General features: G+C 39.3%; 1 long non-coding RNA gene across 1 annotated transcript; it reads left to right on the top strand.

Annotated features, from left to right (window-relative positions):
- Positions 1-525: 525 nt before the first annotated feature.
- Positions 526-18,634, top strand: LOC131567888 (uncharacterized). The gene is made up of 3 exons (XR_009275675.1): positions 526-758; positions 14,304-14,389; positions 18,080-18,634. It is a non-coding gene; the product is annotated as an uncharacterized LOC131567888 (long non-coding RNA).
- The last annotated feature ends 977 nt before the right edge of the window (positions 18,635-19,611 follow it).

Here is a 19,611-nt window from a genome sequence, read left to right as displayed (position 1 = left end):
ACAGCTCAGTAGAATCACAATACTTGGCTAGAAAGCAACAAGTATGATAATGTTACAAAAAAAGAGCAAAATGCTGGCAGCAATTTCCAGTAAGGAAGGCAAAATTCTCTCTTTGCATCTGCTCCCTTTTTGTGACTGGGTACTGGAGGGTAGCACTGAAACAGTAGGTAATTAGCATTACCACACAGGAGCAAAAAGTAGAATGTGCTAAATGCATTTTTCTTTCTCCTAAAGGTTTCAAAGAAACAGATCCTACAGATTCAACACTGATAAAAAAGAGCCTCAAGTCCTACAAAATTTCCTTGGACACAGGAGTGGAGGGGGGGGAAGGAAGAGAAGGAGGAAGCCCTCCTCCCTCAATCAATCATGTTATGTTTACTGATAAGGGAGGAAAACAACACCTCTTCCAACAAAAAGGGAATGTGAGGAGTCCATGCCTTCCACTGGCATGTACTAAAGGAGTACTAAAGGAGCAGTACTAAAGCATTTAACCATGACAACACTGTACCAGGAATATCAGTAGAGAATTTTTTAAATGTATGTGTTTGCTCTGCTCAGATGTGAATCTTTATGTGAATAGATTTTGTTTCCAAAAGCCAGTCTGGCTCCTTCAGAACATGGGTTGAAAGAGAACTAAAACTATCACCTTTCAAGCAACCTGATAAATAGGGCACTCATTTCAAAAACAGAATGGACTAACACTTCAGCTGGACACCAGGACAAATTCTACTCTTCTGAAGCCCTTTGCACAGAGCAAGGTGAGTGCCTGCACTGCACAGTGACCGGGCTGGTAGCTCCCAAGGTGAGTGCCACAGGGCAATTTCTCCTCCATGGTCTGAGCCATGAGCTTGCTGCAGCTCATGCTTTTGCCTACCTTATGACCTTCCCACCCTGTGCCACCTGGTGCCACCAGCTTTATTTGCTGGTGAGCGCTTATGTACTTCTGTGTAATGTATAATGCTATTTCATTTCAAATTGGCACCACTTAATGCTTGCAATACATATGAAAGCAAAATTGCATAGTGTTTAAATCACTGAGAAGTTAAATGCTCTATCTCTATTTACTGACATTTTGAGTTCTTAGACCTGGAATATGCAGCTCATCAACTGCCTTAGAGGCTTTTTGCTAGCAAAAGTCTGAGGCCTTTTTCTCAAGTTATCAATAATGCCTTAAAGATCCAATATATTAGATGATATACACCATTTTGCCATATATTTCTACTGAATGGAATATTGAAGATTGGACTGTTAGGAATCAGGCACATGGTGAGTGGAACTGCCCCACAAGAGCTTGAAAACAAGAATGACATGAGCAACAGGGGCATGGCACACATACCCCTCAGCTGATATTAGCATAGAAAAACTGCCATGGTTTGTTTTGGGTTTTAAATTAAAAGAGGAAACTGGTTAGGAGAAATAAATAATAGCTTGTCTCCAGTGCAGGTGCAGCATACTGGTCTGACAACAATAGGAGCAGTTTGGGGTGAGCCTGGTTCATTTCTTTTCTAAATGATTGAGCATACATTGAGACCAGGTGTAGATAAGTAGTGATAAATCATGCTGGCTGTCCTCGGTTATGTACAGAACTTCACAGTAGTCATTAGTCCTAATTTGTTTTCCACATACAAACATAAGCTTCAAAAGTCAGATTGTCCTGCACACTGAATTATCTGTTTTATTGATCACTATCATTGTGCAGTTATTTAGAAGTGAAGAGTTGGACTCTTCATTCATTGATTCATTAAGAGCTTTTGGCAATTTTTCATTTCACTAGTTTTTGATCATGCAGGTATGTCCTTGAAATGACATTATGGCAGAGCTAAAGATCTAATTAAATTTCAGTATTTTTCTAATAGCTTCAGGCTACTATCTCAGGTTGCTTTCTAGTACAGGATATTTTAATTTGAAACTAAAAATACATTCTGAAATGCCTTTTCAAGGTAAAGAAAGAAAAAACTGCTTTTTAATATTAGCCATTTCTGTACTTCAGGCCACTGTAAATTTATTTTCTTTATTATGAGGTGACATTCTACAAATTCCTAAAGAGTGTTTCAAAAGCAGGTGACAACCATCAACAACTGGACCATATCTTCAGAACTCATCTGATGAACTGGCACAAATCTCTGTACTTTTAAAAATACAGATAACTTCCATTACTTAAACTAACTTAGAGCTGTAATTTAAAACTCTTGGAAATCACTGGACAAAGCTCTATTTTTTTGGTAAACACCAAAAGTCTTTATGCCCTTCCTGAACATTTCCCAAACCAGCCCCTGCATGGGCCTTCATGTGTAAACACCAACACTGAAACCTTTGGGAAGAGAAACCTGCTGCTCATCCTGTGTTTCCTCCCTATATTGGGTTTGCATGGCCACACTTTGGTAGGATGGGGATACAGGGAAGCTCTCTTTCTGTGGGAAGCTGCTGGAAGCTTCCTCCATGTCTGACTCTCAGGTGGGTCCAGGAAGAATGTGCCATTGTCCAAGGCTGAGCCCAGCAGCAATGTGTGATAACATATTAAGAAGGAAAAAACAGTTATTGCACAGATGTGGCCAGAGTAGAGTATGGGAGAAGAGCAACCCTTAGACACCAAGGTCAGCACAGAAGGAGGGGAAGGAGGTGCTCCAGGCATTGGAGATGAGGTTCCCCTGCAGTCCACGGTGCAGCCCATGGTGAAGCAGCTGTGCCCCTGCAGCCCATGGAGGATCACAGGGATGCAGAGATCCACTCACAGCCCACCAAGGAGCCCCATGCTGGAGCAGGTGATCACCTAAGAGGAGGCTGTGACCCCGTGGGAGGTCTGTGCTGGAGGAGGGCCCTGGCAGAGAGCAGTCAACCTATGGAGAGAGGAGCCCACACTGGAGCTGATTTCCAGGGAGGACTTGTGGCGCTCTGGAGGACCCATGCTGAGGCAGCCTTCCTTGAACTACTGACCCCACGGAACGGTGATCCACATTGCAGCAGTTCATGGAGAACTGTTGCCTTGGGATGGACTCACACTGGAGAAGTTCATGGTGGACTGTCTCCCATGGGAGACAGTCTCTGTGCTGGAGCAGGGGAAGGACTCTTCTCCCTGAGCACTGGCAGGAACAGCATTTGTTGAACTGACCATAAGCCCCATTCCTCATCTCCCTGACCCACTGCAGGGAAGAAGGTAGAGCCTGGGTAGGATGGAGGAGTGAAGATTTATTTTACTTGTTATCCTGCTCTGATTTTGTTAGTAATGAATTCAATTAGTATCCCCAGTTTGAGTCTGTTTTTCCTGTGATGGTATTTGGTGAGTGAGCTCCCTCAGTCATTATCTCAATTCAGGAACCTCCATATTTTCTCTCCCTGTCCAGCTGTGGAGAGGAGTGATAGAGAGACTGTGGTGGGTGCCTGGCATCCCACTACACACCCTTCTTGTTTCTCCTGTCATCAGAGATGCGCATCAGAGTGGTCCCCAAGAGGCATAAGCACACTTCCATACATTTCTGGAGGGTCAGACTGTGAGGTTCTGAAATGGATTTCTAACAGGTTAAAGGCTTTGGTCCTGGGATTTTGAGCAGGCCAGTTTGTAATATACAATTTCAAGTTTTATTGTTCTCTCTCAAAAATCACCAGTGGTAAAAGTGTATGTTGCTATGGAGTACAACAGCAATACTGATTTATTAACAATGAGTCTATTTTTTTTCTGTGTAAGGTTTGGAACCCAATAAGTCATTTCAGATCAATTCCAAATCCCACTATTACAATTGTAATTGTGAAAAGTGCAGGAGTAGTGTACTTCCTCAGCTTGGACCATCTGGCAGATTTCTGAGTTTGGAGTTCGTTGATCTTCAGAATCACTTTTCAAATTCTACAAAATATGTATCTCTGAACTCTGCAGCAGTTACATGATTAGTTAACATGTTAAAAAATAGAGCAACAGAAATGCAGAGGTTCTGCTAATAAATGCTTAGGCTTCACATTAACAGCAAAATAATTAGGAAGCCTGGAGAATGGAAGGATCCATTCAGTATAAATAAATAGCCTTTTTTCTACAATGTGTGATTGGAGTTTCCATCTCCTGATGTTTTTCTGAGGTTCACCTCTGCAAAACAGTTAAATGCATTTGGTCAGTTACCCTTTGAGTCTGACAGAAGCATTATAAAGCAAGAAATAAGGCTCTTACAATGCCCTGCAAACAAGCAAATGGTCACTGCTGGTGAAATTGTATCAGACTTGCTTCTTGAAAGTAAGACAAGCTGTACTGAAATCTTCATTGAGGAGGGATTTCTGCCAGACTAATAGCTAATTAGCCAGAATGGCTGTGCCTTGGACATGACACCATTAGATGGTCCCCCTGACAACTGTGACTAAGGACAGAAACAGCTGCAGGTCCTTAAATCCCCATGAGCCTTGAGTCAGTGCTCATTGAAGCAAGCACTCATTGGCTTTATGTGGAAAGACATTTATAGCTAAACAGTCACTAATGCATCTACATCAGGAATGCCAGAAGTGGGATATATATTTATATACATAAGGTAATGAATTACTTTCAAGATTAATTTGCTGCTAATTTTTTCATTCCCATAAAAGAAATCAGGGGAACAACTTGTTAGTCAAATCTGTTCTCTGGGTATTACTACCAATATGCTGCTGTTCATAGACTTCTGGAGCCACTTATGTAAGACCCCTGTATGGTGGTTACTTCTTTAAGTAAAAGTTTAAAATTTTTAAGAGCAGGAATACAGAGCATGCTGGATGAGAACTAAGCACCCAGCCTGCAAATCCCAAAAGACCTCAGCAGATGAAAAGACCTCAGCCTCTGTCTTTGAGCTAAGCTGAGGGTAGCTGATGACTACACACTGAGGACACAGGCTCACACCTCATACCTACAAATTCTTAAAATTGTGTTTTTCTGATTTCCAGTCCTTAAATTCATGAGAGTTTATTACTTAAATATTAAATGCCTTTTAATTAAATTAAAATTACATGTGTTTCTATTTCCATTTTTCAAAACTTCTCCCCACTCTGAGATTGTTGTACTCATATACACACTATGACAATGCACAATCTAATAAGGTAAAAATTCATCAAAATTATTTCCATACAAAACAAATCAATATGCAAATAACATGTCCCACTCCATCCATTTAGCCAATACCATGAGTAATTTAAACAGCAGGGCTGCAGGCCCTTTGAATACAAATGAAAGGAAACAGCTGGTGATACACAATTGTACATGGGCAAACTTTTTCAATAATGCATTTTTTTCATAATCAAATTGCTCAGAAAGTACTTTTTAAATTTTGTTATGCTTAAGTCATTTGAACTTTGAGAGTAGTAAGAAATTACCTGTAGCATTGATTACCATAGTTATGAACCACCAGTGGTTTGTGATCAGCTGCACTGATACTGTTCCCTGGAAGAAAATGTTTTCATTTTGATATCTTACACTCAACCATTTAGTGACTTGTCTCCTTGAAAATTAGTTGGGCCATATAGCTTTGTGTAACAGTATTTAGGAGTAATAAATCTACTAATCATGAAAAAGACCTGTATCCATGTGCAAGCGCAAAATTCCCCAAAGATTCTTTGAATGCAAATCTCTGCCAAAGCCTTGCTACAGTTGAGTGCAAGGACAGATTAGAGAAAGGAGCTGGGACCTGCATTTACCCTTTGATTTGGCCAGGTGGTTCCTGCTTCCATACATCTCCTCTACTAAAACTTCAGGCAAACTGTCAAGAAGAAAAATTAATCTCTGGGCCCAATCCTCACATATCAAGAAGAAACATTTATAGGAACCATTTATAGAAGGTGAGCTAGCCTACCAACAATTTGATGCAAGAAGCAAATTTGATTTGTAGCTTGTATTCAAGCTACAAATGTGAAATAGATATGTAGAATCTGTGATTTCTCTGAGGTACACTCAGGCTTAGAGACCTTTGGGTTAAAATTTTATGGAGTCATTAGGGGGAAAAGCCCTGCACAGGACGCCCCAAGAACTCTGGGATATTAAGATACCATTCAGAGTATTCTTCTGCTCTGAGACAGGTTCAAGGATATTTTGTAGGTCCTTCTTATGTATCTCCAGTTTCCTTTCATGACCCCTCAAACACAGATCTCTTTTCCTTGCTAACTGGTGAGATAGTCTAAATTCTTTTTCTGCAAGCCAGTCTACAACTTTTTCAGTTTTGGTTAAGCCCTACTGTCTCTTGTTTTACTCTGTATGGACATAAGGTTCATCAGAGCCTACCTCCTTCATAGGAGTCTTTTATATACTAAAATATTGTAAAACATGCTCCGAGTCATGATTTTTTTTCCTTTTTATAACACTTAGTAAAACTTTTTCCTTCAAGTTTCCAGATAGGTCATGCTTTATTCTTGGTGCTTTACGAGATAAAAATCAGATAATTTATCAACTTTTCTTTTTTAAAGTTTTTGTTCTTTGTCTTTTCTTAGAAACACTATTCTCTGTGAATTTATCTGGCTTTTCTCTGAGCAGTTGTATGTCAGTATTCCATCTGAGAAATCACTAATGCTGAGAATATAAATTGAGTTTCCAATTTCTGCATACGCATTGAGTTATTCAACTTGTATTTAGTCTCTAGTCCCCAATAAATACTCATCCTTTCCACACTTCCTGCAGCCTGACCATTTTTCCTCTATTTTTTACTTCTGTCATTCTTTTTAAATGCAGTACTTTGTACTCAGCTTTACAGAATATCACCTCAGTGGTTTGGGACTATTTCTCCAAGTTATCAAGATCACTTTGAATTGGACACTTTTTAAAAAGCATTTGCAGTTGTTTTCCCCCTTGGTGTCACCTGTAGATTTTTGAAGAAGATTATTGTCCATCATCCTAACTTTTAATGCTGGCAGTGCCTATTACTGAGTCAAGAAGAGAGACTTGTGGGCCCCTCCTTGATATGCCCTCTAGTTTGACAGAATCCTGTAATCACTCTTTGACAGCAGTTTGGAGCAGTGATGCACTCACCCCATAATAATTTTATGGGTTATGATCCATGTCTAACTGTGATTAAGGCATTGCTCACAGTATTAAATTAGACTTTTCAAGTCTCGAGATTGGCATTTATATTCTTCCTCCCCAGCACCCCCCACTCAGGATGGCAGTATAAGCCAGAAGAAAGGTTTCGTGTATGCTATTCATCTTAACATAAGAAGATTTGCTTGTAGCAAAACCTAAATTCAGATTTCTCTGGATTTAAGGTGCTGATTTAAAAAATTTTCTAACACCTAGATACTTCCTCATGCCCACACAAATACTTGCTTCATTTTATCTGCCTGGTTTTTCTTAGTATTTCTTCATCAGAGGAAAAAAAAGTTAACATATGTTATTCCTTAATACTGAAAAAGAAATTCAAACACTACTGAAGTGTATTTCTGAGTCTGACAATGAAAGAATGATGGTAATGTTACTCCATTTAGTTTAAATTATGTTGGTTCAAACACCCAAGGCTGGATTTTCCACAGCGGCAGTGCACTGCAGAGCCTGCAGGAAAGTGATGACTTCGGCAGAACTGGGAGGAAGCAGAAAGAAGAGTCCTGGAACAGGCTTTCCACACCCTGAAGCAGCTGCTTCCAGTTCTCTCCCCCCTTTCCTGCCTGCACACCTCTTCCATATGGGATGGCACTCGCATCTTGGCTTCACCTTGGCAGCATGGGGCAGGCACAGAAGTCATCTGCAAACCCTGGCAGAGCAGCACAAAGCAGGCAGCCAAGCCCTGAACTTTGGTTTAAGTTCCTGGCTTGGAGAGCTGTGGAAAGAGTGGCAAATATTCAAATGCCACTCTTTAAATATTTGGGATTTCTGGAGGAAGCGATTTCCCAGAACTTCTGGTGCACGTGGCCAACCCTCACCATCTGACTGCGGTGCTGTCACTGAGAGAGCTTCATTGCAAATTAGGGGTAACCAAATGCCTTGATGATGGTGGCACAAACACCCTGTTTAAAACACATCTGAGCTTTGCCCTGGCCAAGCCTATAGCCAACTACCTGTGGTTCTCAAAACTGTGATCTGTGGACCACTGGAGCCTGTGGCCTTTCTTACAAATACTCTGCAAACAATAGCTAAACATCCTTCTCGGCACAAGCCCCCCCAATCTGTTGCTAGTAGCCTGAAATAACGTGAAGTTACAAATAAACCTTAATACTTCACCAAGTGTGCTTGTTTGACTGGAAAATGGGAACTCTGGGATGTAGTGGAAATATTTTTATGGAGCCCAAAAATGAGAAAAGTTGAATATCTATTTCCTGTTTATCATTGTAGCTCCCTAGAATCCCTATATAAATTTCTCTTACTTTCAAACTTACAGCATATATTAATGGTAATTTTATTTGTTATTTTAAATATCTTTGTTATTCTATTACATTGATTCAGGGCAAACAAAATACACAGTTAATAAATTTTAAAGGTGTTTTAAATTACTTGCAATTTAAAAAGTGAGCATTTTCTACAAAAAGTGAGCATTTTCTACAAAAGTTGCTTATATATTCAAAATAAATGCTATTTTGAGAAGTAATAAAATAGAATATTTCCATTTAAAAAAAAATCCATGACCTTTTTTTCTGAGCAATCTCATACTACCTATAATTTTTCTGTGGATTTTTTACCTCAATTTCTTTTTTTTTTCAATGTATTAAAAGTTCTATACTTTAAATTTACTATGAAGACAAAACCAACAAAGGTCTTTAAACTAAAAGAAGCTATACAAAGTAAAACAAAATTGTTTTCTTCACTGTGAAGTTACAACACAGCTGTGTATGTGGAACGTGAAAGGAAAACCACAAAGGAAATACACAGTGTTATATATAATATAAGCAGAGCCTTGGAATGTGGACATCCAGTTAACCCAATGAGGGTGAAATATGACAAATCTAGCAAGACAACAAACTGCAAAAAAAAGAGAGTAGAGTAAAATACTGCAGATAAGTTTGGGGACATATTCTGCCTTTCTTAATTAAAGGGTGCAGAATGTTACTCAGAGAGGGCATTAGCTTGTGAGTAATCTCTTCCATTTCAGTTTATTCCTTGCATATTGATGATAGAATTTGTTAACAAACTGCTGAACATCAGAAAACTTGTAGAAATAGATGTAATTTGTCCAGATTTTCTGAATTCACAAAAGAATTATGTTTACTCTGTTGCAAATAAAAACACATAGTTGCTCAGTAATATTAGCTCCATACTGGAAAAACAAAGCATTGAGCATTGGTCCAGTTTATGCAATTGCTTGGCCGACTCCAGAACACAAATTTAGCTAAACTTATTTTAAACAGAAGGATAAAACTTTAAAATGGGCATAATACCCAGTCAGAATCATCAGGATTTGTTTTAAGAAAAGTATTCATTCACACTTAGAATTGCATTCTTCAAAGGCATCTGAAATGAGAATTCCTAAATGAATACAATTTTTTAAATTCCATATTTATATGTATATATTCTTTTTTTTTCTCTGAACACAATGTAATAGTTCTACTAACTGGGTCACACTAAATATCTAATCAGGAGCAAAAAGTCTCATTACCCTTAATTAATGTCTAAATAAACTCTTAGGTAGTTTTTATGGGAATACAGATGTGATGAACACAGCACATATTGATGTAATTTCAATTGCATGTATCCTAAATTCAGTTACAAGGATTCAAAGATGCCTGTAAAAAATATCAGCTCTCATGCATGGCTGTCTTACCCAAGTCTCTCTGTATTCAGCACTCTGCATTGGTCAGAAATGTGGTGACAAAATGCAGCAATAATCTGATTACACCATCTCTCACTGGTACATGCCCATGTGTTTCATCCCCACTAGTACTGCCCACTCATGCCTCCTGGCATCAGCTTCAAGGAGGGAATCTTATGGTGGCCCATTTAATTAAAAGCATTCCAAAGGGATAAAATGGTGTGTAATAACATGCAAAAGGTTCTGAAAGGTTCCGAGGGGGAAAAGAATAACGAGGATTAAAGTGACAAGTCTAGAGATTATCCCGAGCAGCTAACCTAGTTCAAAGGTATATGGTACATGAGCAACTGCAGCCAAACTCTTCCAAACATAGCTTTAGAAGCTTACAGAATCTTTTAGGGTGCGGTACATGTTTTTTTCTTCTTCTTCTCATTTTAGGCTTTTTTTTTAGTTGTAATGCAGCCTGAGGAGGAGGAGGAAGAAAAGAATAGACAAAAACTCAGTAGGTGGGAAAAGAATTTATAGAAAGAGAAAAAAAGCCAGATATACAAACAGGGAATTTGGGATAGGATCTAGGCAGCAAAAAAGTAGATTATTGGAGATGGGAGATATCAGAGGGATGAAGAAAGGGAAGAGACAGAGACAGAAAAAAGAAAAAGTAGTATGTTCATGATTATCTTCCTAAACTCCAATTATACCATGGAAATATGTCAACCTTAAATCTCCATTATCTTATCATTGCTTTTATACTTTCTAAATTTGCCAATATAAGACAGAAAAATAATAAGAAAAAGGTGCACAGCTCAACTAAATTCTTTTCTTTACACATAATTGGATGTATAACATCTCATCCTGACTGACTGAAGAAAACTGTGTTAGCATGAATAAAGTAGATGTCACTCATTCTTCTTTTGTCTTAGACAGTGTTTGTCATTCCAGAAATAAGACAATTTGGTTTTTTGTTTTTTAAACTGTTGCCTTTTTTTTCCTCAAAGCTTTTTATAACACATGCTGATTCTTTTTTTAGCTACCTTACCCAATTCTTTTATGATAAAATTGTATCAAAATGATATTATTACTTGTATGGCTGTAAAAAGGCTAGTTGTAGAGCAGCATGAAGAAAAGAAAAAAGATTTGTTTTTACACAGATTGAAACACTGAGAAATAAGAAGAATATAATTTCCAGGCCAATCACTACCACCTGCCTACAAATTTGGCTGGCAAAGAAAAACTTCCTAAAATTGCTCAGCTGCAGTTCTTCATACACAGAGGCACATTCAGCAAGTGAAATATTAGAGTGGTTTTATGGAGATGCAGTGCTTAATTTTGACAAATAAAAAGAGAACACATTTCTACTTTTATTAAGGTACGCTGTCAATGTCATGCTGGCCAAAGCTGCTTCACTCTCTGTACTGTTCATTGATTTCCTCATACATCATCCTCTCGGAGAAGCTGAACAATGTTTCAACTAGGTAAAACTCCCCTTTGGTCCTCCTTCAGTCTTAAAGCAGGTTGCTGCTTTCCCATACAGAATCTTCATAACTTCCAGGAGCTTACTCAGTCAAAAAAACCCTGCTTCTTAATTAAAGCCTTTGCACTCAGGCTTTGCCTTTCCTTTCCTCTACTCCAATTTCTCCTTCCACATCCCACCCCCCAGTAGATGTCAACAATTTCTTTTTATCCAGGGGAGTAGAGAAAGAAATAAATTTTCACAGTCAGACTGAATGTCATGTCCAGCTGCCTTCAAAAGGCAGAAATTTACAGTACACATTCTGCCACATATCTTCATAAGTGTTGCACTTTTTCAAGAGCAAAGTATTGACAGGTTCCCATCAGGTGTGCTAGGGTTCACAGAAGCTGTAGAAACTCTTCATGTTGCTTGCAGAAAGATTAAATTTTTTTGAGTGCAAGAGAGATCAAAAGCTTATGCTTCCCCTTTGTTCTCACTTTACTTCCTACCACAACCAAATCAATCTCGTTGCCCAGTGCACGAGGAGTAATCTCAGCAAGTTGTAAACTACTGGAAGAAAATAAAAGGAAACAGTAAGTGGGCAAAATTGATGTGGCCTTCAAATATTTTCTATACAGAAACTTTTTCCCTCTGAGAAGAACTACTTTTCTCCAAAATCTGCATTTCCCCTCAGAAGAGAAATGCCCTGCCCTCATTGTCCACAGAAGCAAAGTCTAGTCATTCCCCATTTGCGTCTGTCCCAGTAATAAGCCTGTGATTGAAAGTAAAAAATGCTGTTCCTTTTGACTTCTGTAATAGATGGTGGAACTGATGTATTATTTAAGCATAAGACATTAATTGTAAACAGGATAATGGAGACCTGAAAGATTTTTTTCCTTCCATCTACCCAAAGATTTCTCAGAAAAGGAAACCAAAAAAGGAAGCTTTTATGGCAGATGATGGTAAACAAAAAAGAAGAGAAAGGGCGTAATGGCTGAATGGCTGGGCCTGAGCCTTACATAATTTTATTATGCTAGAGAAACATTTCTTTCAAAACATGAAACCTGCCTGTTGCAGTTTGATGTCATAGCCTGTCTCAGTTATCCCGGTTCCTTCCCCAGGTCTGTCAGCCACTTCTCCTTTCCCCCTCCCTTGCCCCTGCTGAGTGCTGTCTGTCAATCCTGGCATTCCAGAAGGGCATGGAGTGATTGGCGAAGTTCAAAAGATGCCTCTCAGTCTCAGGGGACAAATGACACCTGGATGGCCCAATGTCCCTCAGGGCTGGAAAGCAAACAGCTGGTCTGTGAGGCGCTACACCAAGAAAAACACCTTTCTGAAAGCAGGTGGTGGATATTCATCTACCTTCTTTTCTTCCTTTCTCCCTTTAATAAGCCATAATCCATTAAGTAAAAAAGATTACAGGTTGCACCAGAAGGGATATAAGCTCATGTTGCAACAAAATGTGAAATTCAAACTTTATGGGTGGGACATGATCTGGCTTTTATTAGCAGTATTTCTGAATCTTGTAAAAACTATTATTGTTCTCAACACACTCCCAGAAAAATTGCTACAGATGTTCAGAAAAGGGTGAAGCAGGGGAATATGTAATTATTTTTTGAAAGGGAATTTAAAAAGCTAATGTTTTCATAGTCTTTTGTATTTTAATTCAATGTAAAATTAATATTCTAAACGTTTTTGACAGCATCAAAACTAAGCAAAAACAATCTATGCTCTGGTGGTGCCAGGAGAGAAATGAACCTGTCTAGTCCTACTCTGAAACAACCAGCTATGAAATTCAACTTTTAAAATTTTCAAACATTTATAATTAACTAAACCCACTAACTAATACACAAGTTCTAAATGCATGGATTTAGTTGGGCATCCACAAGGAAATCTGACCAAATGTGTCTGATTAACAAGTAAAATTACAGACACAGGAGGGTTTTGTTGCTGACGATGTTGCCATTATTCCTTAGCCTGTATTAATAGTTGAAAATGTTTTTCAAAACAGTGTCTGCATCATAAAAAAATTTTTTTGAAGAAGCTAAGAATGTTCAGTGATTTGGATGAATACATTATAGAGAAAGAATGAGCCAAGTACAAAACTCTCTTTTACGAACTAAGCATCAGGTTTTAAAAGATAGGAACTTTGTAATAGGCAGCTTAATCCATTTTGAAATATATAAATAAAACTTGTTTTCAAAAGTACAGAGCATGCCACATTTCCTGCTAATTTCCCTAAGCACTGCCACACTAAGAATTCTGCTTCAAATAGATATGGGGGTTTGGGAGTTTATCTGTTGACACGGGAGCTGTCCTTGGAGCTTAAAATTAAATATTGCTCATCTTCAACAACAGAGAGCACAGAAACAAATGCCAGCATTTCTAGGTATGGATACACTTAAAATTAGACCAAAACATAAATGACTATATCATGGCATTTGGCAAAAACTACTGCTATTTACGCTAGCAGCCTACAGTGTGTGGATTTCAGCCTGTAAAAAATCCTGAATGAATTTAAATGGCAAACTTTATATTATTATACTCTATGACATGTTGTGCACCAGATTACAGTTCTTTACACTCTTTTTTTCCCCTTTTTTTTTTGCCAGTTCTTGCTGGCAGTGTATTTGAAGTTTTCCTCCATAACTGCTTTTAGCAGAAAGTTGGGGTTTGCTGTCACAGCAGCCCACTTTTCAGCAAGAGATTAAATATTTATTTTGTCAGAAAATGTGAATACCTGGATATCTGAAGGGAAAAAAAAATCTTCTCAGAACTACTGTGAAATATTTATTGGGAACTAGAGTTTAACTGCCTCAAGTCTCCATTAGCAGTAACACCATGTTTCCTTGGGAAGAGGAAGACTGTGCTATATCCCTGGATATATGGTATAAAGGTGTGCAACTACATCAACAGAGGAGAATGACACAAAGCATCAGGTGTAAAACTTCAATAAACATGTAGCCAACTTTGCCAGACAAAATTTTCCAATATGAATACTTCTATTGTTGACATATTGAGGTTCTGATGTTTGGAGTTTTGTTTTGGTTTGGGTTTTTTATGGGAGGGGGTTTAAGTTTTGGTTTTTTGTTTGGTTTGCTTGGGGGGAGGAGGTATCAGAGAGAGCAGAGTACTGGCAAAGAAATAGCTGAAATTTCACTGAAAATTCCTTTTATCTTTTTTTCCAGATTAAAACCCAGCTTTTCAGCAGCCATGGCAACTATACTGTCATTTCTGTATTGACTAAAACTTAAATGAATCTGATTTCAAGCTGGTAAGTTTTGCCTGAGCCTACTTTACCCCTAGCTGGCTATATATTTCCAGGGAGGGTTGTTGTCATTGCATAATCTGTACTTAAACATAACCCAGGTTCATGTTTTCTCTTAAGGAGTCCCAGTCTTAATCAATAGGTCTGATTTATGGAGCAAGCCTGGACAGAACCTGATATTAGAAAACTATTTTAAATTCTGCTTGAACTCACATCCAACCATATCACATTTTATGAGAGGTAAATATATACTCACAGTTTTTTGGCAAGTATTTTCCATTGTCTGCACTCAACATTCTAGAATAAATGAGAATTAAAAAATGGATGGAGATTTACACAAAACATTGTTTGGGGGAAATCAATGAAAGTTGAAGCCATATTTATACCGCTTTGGGAATTCCAGGCACATTGATTGTGCCATGGATGTTGATGTCAGCTTCAAAACCTCACTTCTTTACCCCTAAAGAAGCGCTGGTTATTAACACAAGTTCCCTACTGTCCTTGTCCAAAATACACTGCACAGTCTTTTTTCTCTTTAGGTCTAAGTGAACAGTAACCTGGAGCATTGACCAGGGGAAGCAACTTAGCTCAGACCACATTCCATGAAAAAAATTGTTGGAGGATTTTTCCATGTTCCATAATCAAACAGAGAGAGCGCACAGAATGAAATGCACTGAGATTGCAATGGAAGGGAGCATGTAGTACTCCTGGTGAGCTAAAAGAAGGAGGTGCCAAATGAAACCATCATTAAAAATGAATGAGAAGCATGCAGAAGTGTGAGTTTTAATTGGTTTCATTTGTTTTTATGACAAGGATGTGATAAAATGGGCAGTGATTTTTAGCTTTCCTGAATGAGAGGGACAAAAGCTGTGCTACCTGGTGGGAACAAGGATAACTGAGTGCTGAAAGGTGCCAGCAATGTCCCAACTACTCCTTTTCATTCCAAATCATCAATATTTGAAGTCAAGATACTCTAGCTGTTTAATTTCAAGAAAAAGATTCCCTAAAAATGTTTTGTGTAACTTTTCATGCATTTTTTCCACCCCTGAGAGAGGCAGACAGTTGACTGTAGTCAAGAAGGGCTGACAGGGAACTCTGTGACCACTCATGGTTATCACAAGCTGAGTGGGCTCCCAAAGGCTGCTTCCTGGAGCTGTGCCAGGGAGCAAAGGGGAGGACAGGCAGGTGGGATACAGAAGCATGTCCTGCACCCCAGCCAGCATGTCTACCTGCTCCAGTCCTTCCATAGCTCCTGCAGTGCCCTTTCCCTTTCATCCCCAGCCAAGAGCCTGGTGTGATACTTTGACGAGACACCTGCATGCTCAGCTTTGCTGCAGAAGGGGCTTAGTAGCCTCAACAAGCATCCCTTTTGCAGGGCAATCTCAGAGAAGCAGGGCTGTGCCAGCAGGGGTGAGGCAGGGCCATTCCAGTGCATTCAGGGCACCACAGAGGATGGACAGACTAAACTGGAGCTCCTGACTGGCTGAGGCTCGGTGCCTGAGGCAGCACGGTGGGAGCAGGATGGGCAGAGGGCAGCAGGGCTGTCAGCGGGCTGCCAACACAAAGCGCCTGCAGAGACCACTCACTGCAGAAATCAGGAGTGCAGTGCTACAGGTTGCTTGTGGGCATTGGTAAGATAAAAGGCAGGCAGCAGCGTCATGAATTATTTGCTCTCATCCAAGCATTTAGGAAGAACTTGGAAGGGGTCATGTTAAATGTGGGTAATATATTAACTTATAGAGATCTTATATCTAGCATGAAGAAAGTGGCTGAGGTTTGATATTCTGGTTCCTGCTATATCTGTATATCTGTATCTGTATCCCTTGTTATTCCTTGCAGTCAAAGCAGCCACACCTTTAACTCACCCAAGTCAGGCACCTAGCCCACTGTGTTGTTTCCCAGCTTATGCTGTACAACATTCCTTACACCTTCCCATTAAGTAGATTTGACTAGATAATGACATTTCAGTATCTCTTGATGCCATGACTAAAATAATGTGTCAAATGTTTTGAACAAGGGCAGGTTGACGTGGTGAAAATGAAAAAACTTATAAAAAATTATAAAAATAAATTATCATTTTCTATGTAATTTTATATTCACACATTAGGAAGTTGTAATAGGTTCCATCACAGAAAAATACATAATGTGCAATTGTATATGAGAAAATATAAAACTATGTGCAATATGGTATTGCAAAGCATATTATATAAGTTATAGCATTAGAAAATCACAGAATCACAGGATTGCTAGGGTTAGAAGGGATCTCTGGAGCTCATCTAGTCCAACTTTCCTGCCAAGGCAGGGTTACCTAGAGCAGATCACACAGGAAATGATCCCTCTGAGAATTCAGTCTTACTCCAATTATTGTACCTTCTCCCGTGAAACCTTTCTGAAACCAAATAAGGGTGGGAACAGAAAGTGCCTTGTTCTCATCTTAAACTGCATGAGTCATCTGCATGCTATTTTTTGTATATCTTTGATTTTTCTCTCTATTTTTTAATTTCTTTTTTAAGATAAACAGAAGTCAGAGTGAAGAAAGGAAAGAATATGCACTTCATTCATTAACACCTCTCAAAAACATAAAGTGTCTTTTCTTTTTAACTTTGCATTATGACAAATAACAGCTTTCACTAAGTTCTATCCTAAACAGAAGTAGAGAAATACTTTAGAAGTACCTAGAAGTGACAGATAGTCTTAGGGCCTGTCCCTAACACTTACTAGAAACACATTGATGTTTGCTCATTTTTATGATCAGCCATTGGCTGCAACACAGAAAATTATTCCAGGAATGCTGACTGAATCCTGGCATGATTCTCCTCCACTGCCTCAATGCTGAGTCTCCATAGTTGTTGTTCCACGGAACAATATATTAGCACTGCACCTGCAGAGTGAGGGATGTGCCACCTCATCTCACCTGTGGATTGCCACAAAGGTGGTTTGTAACATGAAATCAGCAACAAACACATAACGAGAAAGATCAAGACCCTCCTGCTGTATTTTCTTTTTCTTCTTTTCTGAAACATTTACACCGAACAATGTTGGTTTTGAGCTGGGTTTTCATCTTCCCAATTAATACAGCACTTCAGCAGCACTCATTGCAAGGTGAGATTAAGATATGCCTAGGAAATCAGATAACTCCTAATACTTGAATTTCACTCTACATCCCTTCAGGAAAAGAAGATAGAATCTATATCACGAAATAAATTAGTACTCACTGTTTCACATCCACATCTGAGAGTCAGCCACAGAAACTGGCAATTGCAGCTCCTGTTACTACACTTTCAGATCCAGAGTGATGCCTGTTACTGATTTCAAAGACAGAATCCAGTCTAAGTGACAGCTGCCAGCCCACCACAATGGCCTCTTGTAAAATGTGTAAATCTGAAAACTGCATGTCCCCTGGAATGGAAACACAGGCAAACCCCCAAAAGATCTGCCAGTCATGCTGAAACAAAACTATTTCTGTGCAGGCTTAAATGCCGCTGCCTAGCTGAAGTGCAATTACACGAGCAAAAAATGCAGAAATGTAATCAAATTTGAAATAGTTTGAGAAAACAGAAAGTGAAATAAAATCAGCCTAAGTCAACACAGAATTGTTGCTCTACTTCAAAACTTCCATGATTTTTCCGTGTCAAATCATTTCTTAAAGGCAGCATTTTCTTACAAAATATTTCGATTTTTTTTCTGTTCCCTCAGAATGGTGCAACTGTTCTGCCTCCATGCTGCTGCAACAACACCCAGGGAAAATATATTGCTCTAGGATCTGCAGTGCACTGCTCCATTGCTTCCTTTATTGATACAAGTCTGGAACAAGCTTCCCCGTGGGCCTGCTTGGATATATGTTCCTCTGGCTTCTCACCTGTGAGGCTGCAGCTCAGCTGTGCCCAGAAATCCCTACTGCGGCCTTGGCAGACACTGCTACAATGAGGACATCAGACAAAGTCATTGGGCTCCCTCCTAAATGTCCCATATTTCACTCACTTCTCTTTTCAGTCTACCCTCAAAGTGTGGATAGCTGGGAGGCCTGATGACCCCATTCCCAGCTGTCCTTGGCCTTGCTTCTTTCAGTGTGAGCCAGCACTGATGACCCATCTTCCAATCTATCAGGACAGCAATGCCCTCCTGCAACTCCACCCCTCCCTCACAGCCCCATTGGCCCACACAGATGCTTGCAAGGGAAGGGATTTGTCCTGCCTGCTTACATGGGGCTGTCTTCTTCTGGCAGCATTGCTGGGAACTAGAAGGTTCCATCAGAAACACTGGGATGGGGAACAAATATTTTTTTTTAACTTTCACACCCATGATATAAATAGGCAAATTATTCCAGAGGTTTCTTGAGTTTAGGGTGGGTGAGGAGGGAGACCTCAAATGTCAATTATTCAACCTTTGCCCAGATGAAAGTCTATTGAATTTTTGTGAAAGAACAGCAGGAGACTATATTAAGTTTATTTTGGAGATTTGTGATTACCTCCTTTCCAGAATAAAGCAAGAATGATAGAGACCAAAGGTGTGCAGAAAAATTAATTTTCTGCAAATGAGACTTTATCCTACTGCTGCAGGCTGAGACAAAAATCTCTTATGAAGGATGTGCCACACCAGTATTCACCATATCCCATTATTCAGCAGTCCAGGCATTACTGAGAAGCCTTACAGCTTTTATCCCAGAACTGCTTTTTTACTTTTTTAGTAAAAATTAATTGCCATGTTAACCTGACACATGTATATTAACATGACACACATGTGTCAGGTTAACATGGCAATTATGACAATAATGACAAATCTAAGTATTAATATGGGAGCTGCTGGAAACAGAATACAGATTTAGTCCAATTCTTGCCATCACAAGCTGTCACATACAAAAGTAATGTGGAAGATGTCAAGCAGGTACAACATCATTACAATATACTTAATCACCTTGTACACACAACCTGGTTACACATCGCATTCTTGAGAGAAAGGGTGAAGAAGAAATCCAGCCCATACTGTCTCCGCTCTTTTCTAGTTTTAAGAGGAGAATGATTTCTTTCTAAGTTGCCGACAGCTGACAATCAAAATAACTTCTGCAGGCTGAGGTTTGGAAATCTCTGCCATCCCCTGCTCTCAGAGGAGAACCTGCACGTGCAGTCACCACTCTGAGCTGGACTTTAGTCTTTAAAGCGTGGCTGTTCCTTACACTGCTCTCTTGCTTTTGTCAGAAGGTCTGAGCACAGCACAAGCCCCAGGCCTGT

Source organism: Ammospiza caudacuta, chromosome 1, assembly GCF_027887145.1.
Source record: "Ammospiza caudacuta isolate bAmmCau1 chromosome 1, bAmmCau1.pri, whole genome shotgun sequence".
NCBI classification, from domain to species: domain Eukaryota; kingdom Metazoa; phylum Chordata; class Aves; order Passeriformes; family Passerellidae; genus Ammospiza; species Ammospiza caudacuta.
This window is presented reverse-complemented; position numbering and strand designations above follow the sequence as displayed.